Here is a 6,000-nt window from a genome sequence, read left to right as displayed (position 1 = left end):
AATCCATGTAAATCTTTCCAGGTTTTTCTGAAATCCACCTGTTCATTGTTTCTTACAACACAATAGTATTCCATTACATTCATATACCACAACTTGTTTAGCCATTCCCCAATTCCTTGCCATCACAAAAAAGAGCAGATATAAATATTTTTGTACATGCAGGTCCTTTTCCCTTTTTAATGGTCTTTTTGGTATAAAGACCTAATAGTAATATTGCTGGGTCAAAGAGTATGCACATTTTATAGCCCTTTCCACATAGTTCCAAATTGCTTTCCAGAATGGTTGGATCATTCACCGATACTTCTAACACAATGGATGATGTGGTGGAATTGGAATGCTCCTTGTTCCCCATTGCCACTTCCAAGCTCTTTCTCTACCACAACCCTCCTCTGAGGTTCACTCAATCCTCCTTTATCACCCAAACAGGACTGATATCTATTGTCCACCAACCTATAGGCTGTTGCCCTTCATCTATGAGTTCAGTGCCAGGCTCATAATCTTTTTTTTTTCTCCTCCCCAACTCCTCTCATGCTATGGGACATCTCCCTCAAATACCCTAATATCCCTGATCTTGCTATCTGTGTTCATGAATTCTGAAATCCCTTTATCTGATGATCTTTTGTCATTCTGTCTTTCCCTCTACTTTACAATCTCTAACCATGTTCATTTTCATCACAACTTCTAATCCCTCCACCTCCTCATATTTCTTTCCCCAAGATCATCACCTCTTGGTGAACCAGGTTAACTCTAGAGTGTCCTCTTATCCCCAGTTCCTTCCCTCCCTTATCCTATCATCCATTTGCTCCACCAGGCCACAGAATTAGATTACTCCTGACATCCACTGGCTTCATACTTACTCACATGCTGCTGAATGAAGCCAGAGAAAAACCCACAAAATTGTGCTGATTGGGTCCACCTCAAATTGGCCCTCACTGTGCAAAGAAATTCTTTTACACCTCCCTAATCTATCGATTATTCCACCTACCAGTGTAGCTTTTCTAAGTGTTTTAATTCTCCCTCAAATCTTCCCCTTGTCCCCACCCTCTCAGCTGAGTATCTTGCCTCATATTTCACTGACCAAATTGATGCTATTGGCTGAGTTCCCTCTTCTGCCCTCCTCTTCATCTCACATCACTCAGTTGCCTTCTGCCAATATCTCTTCACTCCTCTCTCACATGAAGAGATGGCCTTTCTCCTTGCTAAGGAAAACCCTTCTATATGCACAAATGATTCCTTTCTATCCCATCTTCTCTGGTAGATTGCCTCCTATATCATTCCTATTCTCTCACTTATCTTCAATCTCTCCCTATCTAATAGCTGCTTTCCCTATTTACCTATACACATGCCCATATCATCCATATCTTCAGGAAATTCCCCATTTGAAGCTTTCTTGGCCAAGATACTGGAGTGGTTTATCACTTCCTTCTCCAGCTCATTTGACAGATGAGGAAACTAAGGTAAACAGGGTTAAGTGACTTGCCCAGGGTCACACAGCTAGGAATTGTCTGAGGCCAGATTTGTACTCAGGAAGATGAGTTTTCCTGACTCCAGGTCTGGCGCTCTATCCACTGTGCCACCTAGTTACCTCTCTTTTGTTCATAGGTTAAAAGTGCCTGTTTGGCATTTAATTGGCATTGGCATTGGTCTGTGCCTTGAAATTACTGTCTTTACATACATTTTCTATTAACTTTTCTCTGAATATGTCATTTTTCCCTCAGTAGAATATAATCTTCTTGAGGACAGGGACTGGTTTTCTTTTTGTATGCCCAGTACTTTGCATAGTATATGGCACACAGTAGGTATTTAATAAATGTCTATTTAATTGAACATGTACATATGTACAACCTATGATGTATATACAACCATCAATAATACATCCAGATGCAGGACCTGTGACTCTGTGTGTGACTCTATGTGTGTATGTATCCCAAAAGTCTTAGCATACTTTTTAGGCTATTAAAGCTTTAAACTGTATATGTGTATATGTGTATGTGTGTATATGTATACTGATAGATGATAGATAGATAGGGATATATATGTGTGTATACATACATTCATATCTGTGTATATATTTATTGATCTATTAGGTCTCTGCTTTCATTAATGTAGGGAGCTCTTGATATGGAACTTCTACTAGTACAGATACATAAATAGATCCATACATTTATATATACATATTTGTGTATCAGGGAGTGGTCTTTGGAAGCTTAGGTTTTAATAACAGAAAAGGGAGACAAAAAGATTTATTTAAGTTAACTGTAAAAGACACACCATGTCCGGGACAGATGATCTCTTTATGAGATGCAAATTAGCCCCTTGAATGAGTCAGGAAGTACAAGACAGAGTGTTGAAAAGATGCCAACCTGTGTAGATAGAACTGTTTTCCCTGCTTAGAAATCTCTATTTCAATGAATTTCTCAATCCAGTCCCTATGCCAATCATGGAGTCTAAGACATAGACTAAAAAATGAATACAGTCGTTCACATACCTACATATAGATTGGTAGATAAAGCATTTATTCATAATACTTTTGTACTTTACAGCACCTCATTTTCTCTATACAACACCCCTGGAAGCTAGGTGCTATTATTACCCCCATTTTACAGTTGAGGCAATGAGGAAGCCAGAAAAAGAGACTTGCCTGAGGTGAGACTGGATTTATTGTTGTTGTAAATGAGGGTTAAGTGACTTGCCCAGGGTCACACAACTGGTAAATGGCAAGTGTCTGAGTCCGGATTTGAACTCAGGTCCTCCTGAATCCAGGGCTGGTGCTTTATCCACTGCTACCTAGATGCTGGATTTGAACTAAAAAGTCTTTCTGACTCCAAGTCCAACACAGTTGTACCTAGCAGCCTCCTGGAGAATAAAAATATGACTAAGCAAGACAACCCCATCCCCTCAAAGAATTTACATAGGAATGAGGGAAGACAACACATGACAGGGAATCAGAATGGGGTGGGGTACAAGTTAGTAATGGTGAAAGAAGGCCTTGAAATGGGCTAGAGGCCTGAGAGAAACTGAAAGCTCACCTGTGGGAGCCAAGGGACCAAAGGGTGGAGCTCTAAGATGGCAGGTGGATTGGGGCGGGGGAGATAAGGATGACTCCTGAACAAAGGCAGCATGGTGAAGAAATGAGTAGGAAGTTCAGCTGTGCATTCAGAGATGTTATCTATATATTTTAGCTTACAGTTCTAGCTGCGTTTCATGGCTTTCATATGGGCTATCAATGAAGGGCAACAACTTTTTCCAATTTTTCTTAACAAAAACCGGGCTCAGAGCAATGATGGTGGAATGAAAGGGCTTCCTCGCTTCCACGTACCTAACAAGTAAAAAGCCCTCAACCTCAGGGAGTTCCCCGACAATGAGAACAAGATGATGGAGGAAACCTTCCTGCATGAGATAGTTTTAGCAGTACACACTAGCTGAAGTACCGGCGGACCAGAGTGGTTGTGGTCGGTCTGACGCTTTCTTGGCTTCACCCCCACCTCCAGCAGCCCCATGACCCAGGCACCTGACTTTGGGAGTGAAGTCACTCTCGGTTTCTCAGGGAGGGACCACGACGTGGCAGCTGAAGGAGAGGCGGGGCCGCTCTCCGGTGCAAACCTGACACTGCATACTATCCCCTCCCCTAGTTCCCCTCCCCTAGTTCCCCTCCCCGCCACACACCTTTGCCTAGGGCAGGGTGGGGAAGCTCCGCCCCCAGAGGGAGTGGAGGCCACTAAGAAAAGACAAGCTCCAGGATCCGAGGCAGGGGGGAGGGTTAGCTCAGGAGAGAACAGGCCGCCACCGCAACCCCTCTTTTCAATGTCCCGGGAGGACCATCCCTGTCTTCCGGCCGGGACGTAACCTGGCACGTCCTACCGCCGTGGAGGTCCAGGTGGCAAGCTGCTTGCCCTTTAAACCTCGGTAAGGAAGGAGGTGGGAGCCTGGATAGGGGCACAGAGGGCACGGGAAAGCTCGAGCTTGCCTCCAGGCAACAAAGCTAGATACGGTCACCCATCTTCATCTTGCCAGCTCACCAGGAAAATCTGGATCTGGCCTGGGCCCAGGGCCACAACATGGACTGTGAGGTGTTAGCCACAGCCAGCGCACGCCGCTCCCACTTGTGACTGGACCTTCCAGCTAAGTTTGAGGAAGTTAGGAGTGGAGGGATGCAAATAGAAAAGCCGGCAGAAGATGGGGAGTGAGGGGGAACTGAGATGAAGCGTTCCCTTCTGCTTCCCCTTCCTATTCCGCAGCTGACAAATAAGTGGGGCAAACTTCTATGGTTTTCCATTTCTTTGGGAGGTTCTGCCTTTTGGCTCCTTTCTTCCTGGGGCCGGGCCTCCCCATTAACACATGCCAGACATCAGGGCAAGTGAACAGGGATGAGGGTGATGAAGGGGACAGTTTGATAGGTGAAGGATGTGGACCCAACCCTCTTCCCACATCAGCCATCTCCTGGGATCCTGAGCCATCCTTGTACAGCTTAACTAGCATCAAGTTAACAAGATCTGGTTTAAATTGGGAAGTTATTCTATAATTTTCCTCTTTCAGAAACTCTTAGAAAAATAACTTTTTGTTTCTGTACTTCATGTCTTCCCACTCCTTACCCCCAACCATCAAGTTTCACTGAAACTGGTCTTTATCTATTAATTGTTAAATCCTCTAGTGTTTTCTTAGTTGTCATCCTTCATCCCTCTGCAGGTTTTGACCACCCTTATCTCTTGAATACTGGCTTTTCCCTTCATCTTGGTGATACCGGTAACACTCTCCTGGTTCTTTCTCACCCAGTTGACTTCTCATACTCTTTTATGGAATCATCATTGAAAGTCCAACCTTCTGTTGGTATCTATGGAAAGATATTTCCCGGGCCATTTTCATCTGTTTATACTAGCTCTTGATGATTTTACCATTTCCTATGTATCCAATGATCTTTCTTTGAAAATGACTCCCCTGCCCCCCAAAAAAAGAAAAAAAAAGGGCAGCTAGGTGGCGCAGTGGATAGAGCACCTGCCCTGGAGTCAGGAGGACCTGAATTCAAATCCGATCTCAGACACTTGACACTTACTAGCTGTGTGACCCTGGGCAAGTCACTTAACCCCAATTGCCTCCCAGAATGAAAGAAAGGAAGGAAGGAAGGAAGGAAGGAAGGAAGGAAGGAAGGAAGGAAGGAAGAAAGAAAGAAAGAAAGAAAGAAAGAAAGAAAGAAAGAAAGAAAGAAAGAAAGAAAGAAAGAAAGAAAGAAAGAAAGAAAGAAAGAAAGAAAATGACTCCCAAGAATTTTTGACCAAATGAGAGAGATGATCAGGAAGTAAAATAAATAATTTTGACTACATGAAATTTAAAAGGGTTTGCAAATAAAACCAATGCAGCCAAAATTAGAAGGAAAATGAAAAACTGGAGGGAAATTTTTACAGCAAATTCTTTGACAAAGACCTCATTTCTCAACTGTATAGGGAACTGAACTGAGCCAAATTTATAAAAGGTGAGCCATTTCCTAGTTGAAAAATGATCAAAGGTATGAAAACACAATTTTCAGAAGAAAAAATCAAAGCTATCAACAGTCACATGTAGAAAAAAATGGTCTAAATCACTATTGATTAGAGAAATAGAAATTAAAACAACTCTCAGATACTACTTCACATCTCTCAGATTGGCTAACATGACAGAAAAGGAAAAAGGTAAGTGCTGGAGGGGATGTGGAAAAATTGGGACATTAATGCACTGTTGGTGTAGTTGTAAACTGGTCCAGCCTGTCAACAACTTGGAACTATGCCCAAAGGGCTATAAAACTCTACATATCTTTAAACTCAACAATACCACTACTAGATCTGTATCTCAAAGAGATCAGAGAAAAGGGAAAAGGACCTATTTGTACAAAAATATAGCATAAGAAATGATAAGAAGGATTATTTCAGAAAGACCTGGAAAGATTTGTATGAACTGATGTATAGTGAAGTGAGCAGAGCCAAGAGAACATTGTGCACAGAGATAGTAATATTGTCTGATGAAGAACTG

This window comes from Dromiciops gliroides, chromosome 3 (genome assembly GCF_019393635.1).
Source record: "Dromiciops gliroides isolate mDroGli1 chromosome 3, mDroGli1.pri, whole genome shotgun sequence".
Lineage (NCBI taxonomy): Eukaryota > Metazoa > Chordata > Mammalia > Microbiotheria > Microbiotheriidae > Dromiciops > Dromiciops gliroides.
The sequence above is the reverse complement of the archived record's forward strand: the minus strand, read 5'-3'. Positions refer to the sequence as shown.